Here is a 12,420-nt window from a genome sequence, read left to right on the forward strand (position 1 = left end):
GCTTTCCTTTAAGGAGAAGAAGATGGAAGATGTTGCAGAGTGGGGGGATAATAAAAGAAATGAAGGCAGTGTTCCCCAGGACTGGAGTAAGACTGAACACACAGGCTTCTACCGCGTGGTGTGAGCACCTTAAGGATCCTTGCCTGTTCTGTAGCACATGGTAAGAAGGCTGATATTAAATCCTGGACTCACTAATAGCTTATTCAGTTCCCAAGCCAGAACTGAAGCTACACACAACCACCACTTATTGCAGACTGTTTTCTAAAAACGTCAGGAACCACCGGCCACTGTTTTGTCATGCAAATGATGTGCTGAAAATTAGGTGTCGGAATGAGTGACTCGAATAACAGCGCTGCTCTTATGTAACTGAGAATTAAAATACTGATTATTTCTGAGAGGAGAAAAAAAACCACCTGCATTTTAAATATTCATATGGTGGGCAACAAAAATCACTAGCCTAGCCCCAATTAGAGCTTCTAACACAATTAATAATTATCACTGCCAACTTCAGATCTTTTTCAGCCCATTAAAAAACCCAGGAACTGCATTAAAATCACTTAAGCTTTCAGGGAGCTCTTCCCTAACATCTCTGCTCACTGGACCGTAAACAGAAACGCACAACTCGTAGATGTAATTACTACCTAATTCTGGTAGATAAGACCTCGTTTGCCTTTGGAATCTCGATTTTCTTTTAAACTCAGGCTAAGGATTAGCATGTTCGCATCCCTTTAAAAGCTGACCTATTTCAGGAATTCCCTTTCAAATCCCGGCGCTGCCGGCAGCGCGGCCTCTCAGCGGATGCCTGGCTGCCGCTCCCGTCATTATCCTCACTCCGCTGCCCGGCTGCTACACTGAGACGAGATTTGGACATAGCAGGGCACCGGCTGAGGACCAAAGCCAGACGCTGCTGGGGAACCTCGCTGTCCTCCAGATCCTGCGGGACTCAGCGAGCTCCGCTCCGCCCCGCTGCCGCCCACCGGTCCGGCTCTCCCGCTGGCTGCGGGCAGCGCCGGCGGCGGCTCCAGCTCAACGGGAATCCCTGCATCCCGCATCCCACCGAGGGCTCGGCGGCATGGCTGCGGTACGGAGGAAGTTTGGTGATGAGTACCAGGCGGTGGGCCCGGCCGCCGGAGGTGGCCGCAGAGAGAGGCAGCGTTTTGTGGACAAGAACGGGCGCTGCAACGTGCAACACGGGAACCTGGGCGGTGAGAGCAGTCGTTATCTCTCCGACCTCTTCACCACGCTGGTGGATCTCAAGTGGCGTTGGAACCTGCTCATCTTTCTGCTGACCTACACGGTCGCCTGGCTGGTCATGGCTTCGATGTGGTGGGGCATCGCCTACCTGCGAGGTGACCTGCACCGGGCGCACGATGACACCTACAGCCCGTGTGTGGCCAACGTGTACAACTTCCCCTCTGCCTTCCTTTTCTTCATAGAGACTGAGGCCACCATTGGCTATGGGCACCGCTACATTACCGAGCGCTGCCCCGAGGGCATCGTGCTCTTCCTCTTCCAGTCACTGCTGGGCTCCATCGTCGACGCGTTCCTCATCGGCTGCATGTTCATCAAGATGTCACAGCCCAAGAAGAGAGCCGAGACCCTCATGTTCAGCCGTGCTGCAGTCGTCTCGCAGAGGGATGGCAAGCTCTGCCTCATGTTCCGGGTCGGCAACCTCCGCAACAGCCACATGGTTTCTGCCCAGATCCGCTGCAAGCTGATCAAGGTGAGGCCCAGCGTGGCAGCAGGAAGGATGGGGCAGCAGGTTGTGGTGGGTGGTGCTGGGAGACCATGTCTTGTGTACCAAGAGCAGCCAAGCTGCACTGACCCCCCTTTCTTTTTTCCCCTCAGGGCATTCTGGGGGGGGGGGGGGTTAGCTTGTAGTTCCTTACCCCCATGGCTCCTGCCTGTAGCTTTCCAGCATTGCAGAGGGTCTGCATGTGAGCTTGAGCAGAAAAGCCCTTTGATTTTCACCACTATTTATTAAGTGCTGATGAGGGGTCAATATAATTCAGAATGAAAAAAAAAAAAGAACCCAAAGTTCAATTCAATGACTACATAAATAAATAAATAAAGGAGACAAAACCATTTGGCAGCCATGGGAGTCCTCAGATACACTGCGTAAGAACAGAATGGGAGGAAAATACCGTGTGGTTGAAGTGGCACGTTGAGAGGAAGCAACAGAGCAGCTCTCAGCAGCTGTGTCTTGTCACAGGGGCATGCCTGACGGGCTGCATCAGCAGCTGAATCCTGGTGATTATGTAAATTTCAGAACAGGAATGTCATAAATGTTTCATGTTCTCTGTGGTAATCTGCTTTTTGGAGCCACTGCTTGGTCGTTTTAATAATCTGCAGAAACAAGCCTGATAGGGTAGCTGATAAGACAATGGTAAATGTGAAGGGTTGCTTTTCCCCTTCTTTGTGCTGAAAGCTTGACTTGGCTGTTAATTTTTTTCTTGTCAAAGAATTCCTTTTAAAATGGAGATCTACCAAGATTCAAAAAGAGGTTGGATTTGTACACGGAAATAAACTGCACAGAATTATAATGGAGCAATTACTGTAGGAATCAGAAGGCCAGATAATCCTTTATTTCTGCTGATTTCTAGCACCAAAACCGATCAGAAATCCTCCTCTAATGTATTTATTCGTGGCCATCATCTAAGATGGAACGCAAGTCAAAGCAGAACAGGAGCAGTGTCACAGCTGTGATTTTACAGTGATGGCAATTCACTGTAAACTTCTCCTGAAATAGCACACTGAGTGCACAGCCTGGTGCACCGTTTGCTAATAATTCTATTGCTGCACAATGCTGGCGTATAGAGAAAACATAAGGACTGATTCGTTTTACAATAGCTGTTTCACAGATTAAGCAGTGAATCCCTGAGTAATACCTGAGCTCTTACGAATGATCATCATGCCTGTGATTTGTCTTCAAGCTTTGTGGTGACCTTTGGCAAATCTCAGCTATTGCCACAAGAACGATGACAAGTAAATGTGCATGAGCTGCACCCTCAGTCCTCACTACAAGGAGTGTCTTCTAGCCCATAGCCCTTGGTCTTCTTCTAAATGCTTACTAGTTTGTCAAGGTGTCCCTTGAACTGGACACACTGTCCCAGCAGAGGCAGCAGCTGTTCCAGCAGCAGATGAATTTACATCAGCTGCTTTGCAGCAGTTTCCTTTGTGTGTGCTGTAAACCTGTGGCAAACGTGACGTAACTCACGAACCATTTCTCTGTAGCAAGTCCTGCCTATTTTGTGCTTCGTGCTTTTGGCTGTGCTTCCTGCAGTGCTGCTGACAGCTGATCTTGCTACACTTCTGCGTTGGATAAGATAGCAAGATGTTTTACTTGTGTCACAGTGAAATAATGTGAAAGAGGAGCATGTCTCACCACACTTTGCCCCTTGAGATAGAAGCTGTATTTAGCTCTAAGCTTAATGTTTCAGTGGGACCAATGGGGGAGTTACCTTTGTACAGAAAGTACACCAATCTAAGGTGCACAAAGAAGCTGACTGGAACTAGTACTGAAAAAGTACACTTAAAAGTCCCAGCCTTTTCTGTGTCACAGTGAACTGTATTTGTGACTGTTAGCTCCCAGACTTACCAATAGACCTGAGTGATCCTGTTGGTGATAACAGCAGCAAGCAGCATCCACTGTGTGGCAATCAGTGCATGGCACAGATGGAAAAACCTAGATAACTAAGGAGTTGGGATTTTTTTCTTAGCTGTGAGGCAACTAACCTTTGGATTTTCCATCTCTTGCTACATTAAAAATCAAAGCTGGGGCATTTCTAACTAATTGTGTCCTGGCTCAAGTGCATATTAATCTGTGAAAGTTATCTGGTTCTGTGGGAGGTCAAAATAAAGAATCACAGGTGTCCCTTCTAAACATACTGCTGACAGTTCATAGCCCTGTGCCACCTTCTGTGCTCCTCTGAGTAAAGCTGAATGCAACAGACTGATGGCTAGAAGTCTTGCACGTTAGAGCTCTGAAACGATCTTTGTTCAGGCTCATTTATTTTTACTTAACAAATAAGCTTCTTTTTAAAATTCTCCATGCTCTGCATAAATCTGTACTGTGTGCAGATGCTAAACACCTCAAGCACAACCTTTTGCTTTCTCCCAGATCTGTTATCTCTAATCATCCTCACAGGATTTGTTTACTACTGTGTTGATTTGATTGAAGACTTTTCCCCAGAGGAAAACTGTTTGTAGATGAAAACAGTTCATCCAGGCAGTGATTTGTGCAAATATACACATATCTGGCTAGGTAATAGCATATGATAAAACTTTGGGGACGTGTGAGGCTGACGTGGTTCACACAGTTCATGTTGAACCTTGTTGCCTTGGAGCAAAGATCATATGCTGCCAACTGAGTTGTGCACCTGCTGAACAGTAGCCAGGCAACAAAAACAGCAGCAGAGTCTGCAACCTGGTTCTGCAGCTTCCCTCAAAAAAAAAGGGAAGAGGTATTTTTGCAGTAGGTTGATTACACCTTTGCATATAACAGAGTGTCACAATTGCTAAGTAGTAGGGGGTTTGATCCCTTTTATTTCCTACCAACTCTATTTTACCTTTCAAAGCACTAGTAATACTTGAGAGCATTTTTACAAGCAATAAGCTGACATTTCCCTTGTCCTCCACAGTGGTGGAGAAACCACCTCTTACCTAAGGGACAACCTGGTTATTTAGATAGAAATATGTACTTTTTTTTTTCCTGAGCAGAAAACCACAGACATGGCAGATAAATAAAGCAATGCACTGCACTCAGTAAGGATCAGTACTCCACCAGCTATCAAAACTGGTTATGGAAATATAGTAAATGCTAGGGAGTTAGATATTCTGCATTTTTAATGCACGAGTAAATCAGAGAGACCATCTGAAAGTACAGCTATTGCTTGGGGTTTTTTTGTTGTTGTTGTTGTTAAAGACAGAAGCTTCCTTTGCTTTGAAGAGAACCAATCAGACTGAAGTCAACAGCAAAACTGCTTGCTTCAGCTTGTTCCCTATCACTAACGGATGGAGTTTCCACATAAGGGAACCAGCACATTTATCAAAACAGAACGATCTAGTAACTACGTAGTTATCTATCATTTATGATCAATAATAAGCTTCTCAAACAGTTATGTGCTTTCTAATCAGGCAATAAAACAGGAAGGATTTTAAATAGGTCTGCAAAGCTTCAATTTTAACAATCAGTTTCCAGCAGCGACCTTTAAAGTCATCAGCTGAGGACCTGCGTGGTCAACTGATGCATGTTTTCTGTTGTGTTCTGAATATCAGGAAAATTGAAGGGAGCTAGATTAAAAACAAAAACCAACACCTATGAGTATTTTAATGGGCCAATGAAATGATGCAAATACAAACTGGGCACTTAGCTTAATAATGACTCTAAGAAATGCCATGTAGTATGTGGTGTGTAGTAATTGGAAGGGATGTATCATTAGCATTGTCATCAGTAATACTGACTCGGACAGTTTTGTGCAAATGTAACTCACCAGATGTTCTCTGCAGTTACTGTGATGCTTACCTTCAAGTCCTTTGAGCATGCATACCAGTTTCTGCAAAACAAAATTTAGTAACATATAAAAATAACACAATGTGGACTCAAACAATTCGTTAAAACACACACAGCTTGTTGATTCTGTTCTCACCAATGGGAACTTTTGCTGCACGACATTCATAGCAAGTGTCTGTCATAGGGAGTAAACTGTGGCACCTGATACTATCATCAGTGATGTGTACAATACATGTCATGTCATCATAATGTTTGTAGATGATGATGAGCTCTGGTGGCACGAAAAAGGTCAAAATTGGTCACACATATCAGCTTCACACACTTAGCATTGCTTGTATCTCTATGTGATGACCTTATACCACGATAATAATGTTATGAGAGGGACAGGTTTAAACTTCATCTTGTGTTTTGCTTCACTCAGTGCTCACTGAACTGTCTTTTCATCTCCAGTCCCGACAGACACCAGAGGGGGAATTTCTGCCGCTAGACCAGTGCGAACTGGACGTTGGATTTGGAACTGGAGCTGACCAGCTGTTTTTAGTTTCTCCATTAACCATCTGTCACGAAATTAACTCAAAGAGCCCCTTTTTTTGTCTCTCACAAAGATCGCTTAGAAGCGAGCAATTTGAAATAGTGGTCATCCTTGAAGGAATTGTTGAGACTACAGGTAAGACATGGTAACGTGTGCTCTCACTGTTAAGTCTTTGTCTTCAGTCTTGGTATTAGCAAGGTAGTTGTTGATCCTTGCACGCTCTGTAACATCCTGTCATAAGCTACCAACCTTCGTGGGCCTCCACCATGCTAAAGGAGACCTCCCTTCCAGGAGGGCTCTGCACTACTCTCTGCTACTCTCTATAAAGAGATACTCTCTGCTAGTTCTCATCCAGCCTCTGCAGCCATGTAGAGGAGTACAGGATTCTTATGTGACTCCTGTCTTAGGGAGCACCACTGGTCTACTTCTTCATGTTACAATCTCACACTCTGCCTCTGTTTCTACAGGAATGACGTGCCAAGCTAGGACCTCATATACAGAAGATGAAGTTCTTTGGGGTCACAGATTCCTCCCAGTAATGTCCCTAGAAGATGGCTTTTTCCGTGTCGATTATTCTCAGTTTCATGCTACATTTGAAGTCCCCACTCCTCCTTACAGTGTCAAAGAACAAGAAGAAAACCTGTCTCTGTCATCCTCTTGGAATAGTCCTGTTGACAACAAAACCAGAAAAGAAAAAGTTTGTTCACTTGACTGCATCGATATTGCAGGAGAAAAAAACAAACTCCCTTTTAAACTTCAGAAGATCAGCTCAAGAAAGGAAGACCTTCCAAAAAGAGTCCTCCGGATGAGTTCTGGTAACACAGGGAAGACTTGCAGTACTGGAGATCTTCTGAATATTCAAGAAATGAGTTCCATCTCCAGCGGTGAAGACGGTGATGAGAGGATACAGCTGAAAGCCCTAAAAATGAACGCTGAGGCTTAGACTCAGTCCAGAAGTTGCCTAGAAGTACGTGTGCTCTAAAGATGAAACTGGAAGACAATCTGCCTGCCAAACTTTGCAAAATAAAACTCTGATCACCTCCCTTAGGAGCAGAAGCATATGAGTCATTGTTCATAAACAACATTCAAGACTACTGACCTGAAAGAGTTTTCTTACAGCAACGAAATCATTTGGTTTTCCTACTTTCTGGAAGGATGAATCCTTTTGTATAATTGTTCTGTACAGATCTAATTTATGCAGCCTAATATTAATTTGAGAGGCAGTAAGGTTAGAGTGATGTGCCAAAGAAGTCCCTGCCCTGACACTCTTCAGCAGCATGCTCATCACAAGTTGATGCTGTCTTCCATATTTGTAGATGCTTTTTCACAAAGCATGGACCAAATCCCTGGATGGATCATTCTCTGGAATGATCTGAACATTCTCCCAAAGCACTTTTGCTAATAATGATGATTTACTTTCAGTTGATGAAGATTCGAGAATATCATCCCTAGAACAGACAACCTTCTCTATAGAAATGACCAAAGAGATAAGAGTGAAGATTTGCACCTTAAGTGTTGGTATTCAGTATCTCTTTAAAGTGTTACACAGAGTTTTCTACGACTGGCTTGAACGAGAGGGAAAAACACTCTTCTGGTTTTGAAGCTGCAAAAACTGAAACTGCTTGCCTTACTGAACATCGGGAAATGGTGAGAACTGGAATCCAACTCAATCCCAGCACAAGAAGGATGCTGAGCTGTTGGAGTGGTTCTGGAGGAGAGCCATGAAGATGATCAAAGGGCTTGAGCACCTCTCCTATGAAGAAAGGCTGAGGCAGCTGAGCTTGTTAAGCTTAGAGTAGGCTCCAGGAAGACCTCATTGCAGCATTCCTATACTTGAAGGGAGCTTATAAACAGGAAAGGGACTGACTTTTTACACAGTTTGATAGTGATAGGACAAGAGGAGATGGCTTTAAACTAAAAGAGGGGAAATTTAGATTGGATGGGAGGAGGACGTTCCTTGCACAGAGGGGGATGAGGCTCTGGCACTGCTGCCCAGAGAAGTGTGGGAGCCCCATCCCTGGCATTTCCCAAAGCCAGACTGGATGGAGCTCAAGGCAGGCTGATCTGGTGGGGGGCAGCCAGCCCATGGCAGAGAGATGGAGCTCAATGACCTTTAACGTCTCTTCCAACCCAATCATTCTAGAACACCCTGTGCTTCTGCACTCCCAGCACAATCCTATTTCTATTCAGCTCTTCCACTGCCCACCTCTGCATGTGAAAGCAGTCGGTTTCCTACCAACGAGGGAGCACATCCCAAACCCATCATTCCTCCCACGCAGAGGGCACTCACCACAGCAGAGCACTCCACGAGGAAATGATCCCATCCACCCTCCATGGGTGAGATGGGATGGGCAAATGGACACATCCACGCAGGGCCAGCTCGGCCTGGGTAAGTCACCATCACTTTGCTTTTGGTCTCCTACACACAGCTTGAAGCTCCGAACTTGTACTCCGCACAGGTGTGGCTGTCTGTGGTTGTCATTCTCCCCCTCCCCCCCCGACCTTCACCGTTATATACGTGCTGAGATCTGTGGTTTTACATATTAAACGTACCACAATGACTCACCCCAGAACATCCAGAACCGATACACAATAAAATCACATTCCCTTCGGGCCTCGAGCGTTCCTGTGAGTCAGTCAGCGCGAAAGAGCGCGCTCCTCCACACAGCTCCGGGCAGCGCTGCCCCCTGGTGCCCGGAGCGGGACGACGCAGCGCCCGCCCCTCAGCGGCTCCGCGCATGGGCGCTGCCCGCCTACCTCAGGGCGCATGCGCAAAACTCCGGTCCGCCCAGCAACTGCGCAAGCGCACTGCCCTCGCTCATAGCGTCACGCATGCGCGTTGCAGCGCACCGGCGAGTTGGGCTAAGAGCGCATGCTCCGCGTGACGACGCATGCGCGCTGCTTCTCGCTGAGGCCTTTGATCGTTCCGGGCAACCGGAGCCGCAGCGCTGCCAGGAGCGGGCGGCAGGAGCGGCGCCGCCGCTGCTGGGTGGGCCACGCTTTTATTTCACTGCTACCCACAGCGGGGCCGAGCCTGTCAGAATGGGGCAGCGTACTGGGAGCTGTGGTCCTCCAGCCAAGGGCTGCGACAAGCAGGCAACCGGAAGCGCTTCCGGTCAGCCATGTTGAGCCGCGTTGCACGCTGGGATTGGTAGTACTTTAGCGTCACGCTGCCCGGCGGCCATGATGGCTGCGGGGCACGCTGGGAGGTGTAGTCTTTCCCTTCACCAACGCCGGCGTTTCCCCTAAGGATGACTTTGCCCTTCGAGGGCTCTGTCTCGCTGCATCTCGTCAAATACCTTCCCAACCGATGACAAAGCCGCTATAAACTCCACGATGCTGATTCCTGTCAGCGCGGGGTTCACATGGGGCACATTAAACTCGGGGTTTATGGACATCCCTGCGGCCAGGATGCCCCACGCTGCACATCCATCCTGGGTGCATGCACTGCTGCAGATTATACCTCTCCATTCCCTTTCCCTCCCTGCACAAGAGTTTTCCCAAAGAGAGAAAACAGCACGTGGAAATGGTAAATTAACTGGGAAAGGGCCTTAAAGTGGTGCACTGCCACAGTGCAAACCACAGAACTGGGGCGACGTTGGCTGATAAAGTGGCATCAATAGCCCCCAAGGTCCTCCCTGAATCACAGCGTGGCCAATCCAGTTAACCAAGGAATCTGCTGGATCCCATTTGTGGGACCCCACCTCCTCTCCCCTCATCCCAGAGCTGCTGACACCCATGGGACAAAGGCTCAGCAGCAGCTTTCAAAAAATGGCAAAACTGGAGAAAAATGGGCCCTTTGTGCAGGGAACAGCCGGAGGGTGCTTCAGGCAGGGTGATGCTAGCAGCGTTGGCTGATGTGCTGTTGCACGTGCTGTCTCCCATTGTCCCTGATCCAGCCTCAAAATTCAAGGGGATGAAGATAAGTCTGAATTCTCCCAGCAGGGATAGGGAATTCTGTCTGCAGAGTGGGGATGGAGGCTCTGTGTTGTGGAAGGTTAAAGCTCTGCGTTCTCCTTCATATTTTGAAGCTGCAGTCCCCACACTCGGCATCTTGAGCTCATTGCAACTCAGTGGGAAAATCCATGCTCATTGCAAAAACACAACCTGAAACAGCAGATAGATATAAAAACCATCCGGCATCAGCAGCCCTGAGCTACGATCAGCGCATGGGACAGGATAGGATCTGAAAGCCATCACAGCACACAACAGCTGCACTAAACCCCCACAGACCTCCTGCTCACTGCCGGAAAAGCAGCGTTTCCTCTCCGCAAAGCAGCCAGAAGCGTTTGACACCTCTTTGTGCCCCAGGGATCGATGTGAACGAGGCCACGTACCGCGGCAGCTCAGGGCTCAATCCCACTAACAGGCAGCAAAAGCAGCATCCCCTTTTCCCAGGGCTGCAAGCTGTCACCTTCATCGCAGTCTTTAACACTGCTGCAGCCATCCACTGTACTTTAGGGGAACATTCCTCCACAGGGCAAAACCTCAGCAAGCCAAGATGCCAGCTCATGCTGCAAGAAGCAGCTCATTGTCCTCCAGTGATGCAGCCACGGCAGTGCTCAAGAAACAAAAAGCTTTCTCTTGTGCAGCCTCCCAAGTGTCTCCCAGCCCTGAGTGCTCCCAGAAAAAAAATGTATGGCATGAGATGTGCAAACGCCGGAGAATTTAAATGTCCATCAGCCAATGTCCCCAGGGACGTGCATCCCAGGCTGCTGCAGCTCTGCCCTAAGCCTTGCAGCCAAAAACCAGAGAGCATTTATGCACGATGACATCTCTTTCATCTCCTTTTTTCCTCATTCTTTTTAACAAACGATGCCTTCCCTGAACCACCTCCATTTCCACATGTGCTTTGTTGTTATTGTTGTTGTTCCATGACATCCTTCAAATGAGAGAATTGCTTTCAGCAGAAATCCAGCTTTTTCCAACCCCAAATGTGGTTCTGGTTTGCACACAACAGGACAGGGCTCAGGCTGCTACCACATTCCTCCCACCCGGACCCATGCCCAAGCAGATCCAAGCCCCACACAGGGCATGTAACCCAGTTAATCTCAATGAGCATTTAAATCAAATTAGTTAAACTACATTAAACCCCTGTGAGGACACGGTTCAGAGTGGAAACGGCCTTAATGTGATTTCAGCTGACTTCCCTGCCACAATTTGCAAGTCAGAGAAATCGAGTTAAAGGCTGTTTTCATTCTGAACTCTGTCCACACAGGGACTTAATGCAGTTTAATTAATCTGCTTTAAAATTGAGCCTGTCTTTCATTTGAGCAATTTCACCTGACTCACCCTGGGGAAGCAAACCCACCCAGCACAACCACACTGAGGAGTCTGAGGCTGGAAAATCCTGGAGGGTTTGGAGAAAGCTGTGATTAGCCCTAATCCCAACAGGCGACAGTTTGGGGTGAAGTCACTTGTAGCAGCCACCCATGTGGTTGGAATTGAAGGACTGGGCTTCCCAGAGCCCGGCAGAGCCGTGGGCACCAGGGCCAGGCCAGCTCTGCTGGTCTGGATGCTGCTCTCGATGCTTATCACTGCTTAACAAAGTTTCCTTCTCAGTGGCAGAGAGCAGCAGTCTAAAAGCAGCTGCATTAATCCCTGAGATGCTCCCAGCGAGGCTGTAATGGCTGCTAATTGCCATCCAGCAGCCCAAGGAGGCTGGGGCTGAGCAAGGGAACACTTTTGCCCTCAAAACCAACAGCCCTGTTATGTTTCCCACACCATCCAACCATCCCTAGCTCCTTCACACCATCCAACCATCCCCTAGCTCCTTCCCCTCCCACTTCACTTGGCTGAGCAAAATAAAAAGGGGGAAGGGATGGAGCTCCATCCCTTTTTATTATTTATTCCTCTACCATGCAGGGCTGTGCTTTGGGATCTGCTGCAGACCCTGACACTGGAACACAGGATGTGACCCTGAGCCTCCAGCAGAGCTCCTAGCAGTTAGGTACAGGGCTCCCCAGCAGCACAGCATGCTGTTAGTGGGGTTTACTCCATTGCTCAATTCCCATTTTCTCTGTAAAGGTAAAAAGCATTCCCCATAAAGGAGTTCCAATTAAAAGGGAGTTAATGACTTAATGAATCAGAACAAAATCTGCTTGCATTAGCAGTGAACCACTGACCCTCTTCTCGTTGTGGCTACCAGCTTTTTAATTGGATACGTTTTTATTTCCTTCTCAGCAAATGGACTATTGGCTGAGCATATGCTCAGTGAGCAGAGGGGATCTAGGGGGGCAGGAAAAGCCCAGCCTGGAGGGACCCCAACTTCAGCACACATCCCACAGCATCAGCCACCTGAAGCCTCAGCCACACCTCAGCTTCTGCTCCTTATCTCCTACTGAGGAAGATTCACAGCACTGCAGACAAAAGCTTC

At 47.7% G+C, this 12,420-nt stretch overlaps 1 pseudogene; it reads left to right on the forward strand.

Annotated features, from left to right (window-relative positions):
* The first annotated feature begins 798 nt into the window (after nt 1-798).
* On the forward strand, nt 799-6,987 carry LOC136057305 (G protein-activated inward rectifier potassium channel 1-like; annotated as a pseudogene).
* The last annotated feature ends 5,433 nt before the right edge of the window (nt 6,988-12,420 follow it).

This window comes from Cyrtonyx montezumae, unplaced genomic scaffold, assembly GCF_038088225.1.
Source record: "Cyrtonyx montezumae isolate F1298 unplaced genomic scaffold, pur_monq_1.0 scaffold_61, whole genome shotgun sequence".
In the NCBI taxonomy this organism is placed as follows: Eukaryota; Metazoa; Chordata; class Aves; order Galliformes; family Odontophoridae; genus Cyrtonyx; species Cyrtonyx montezumae.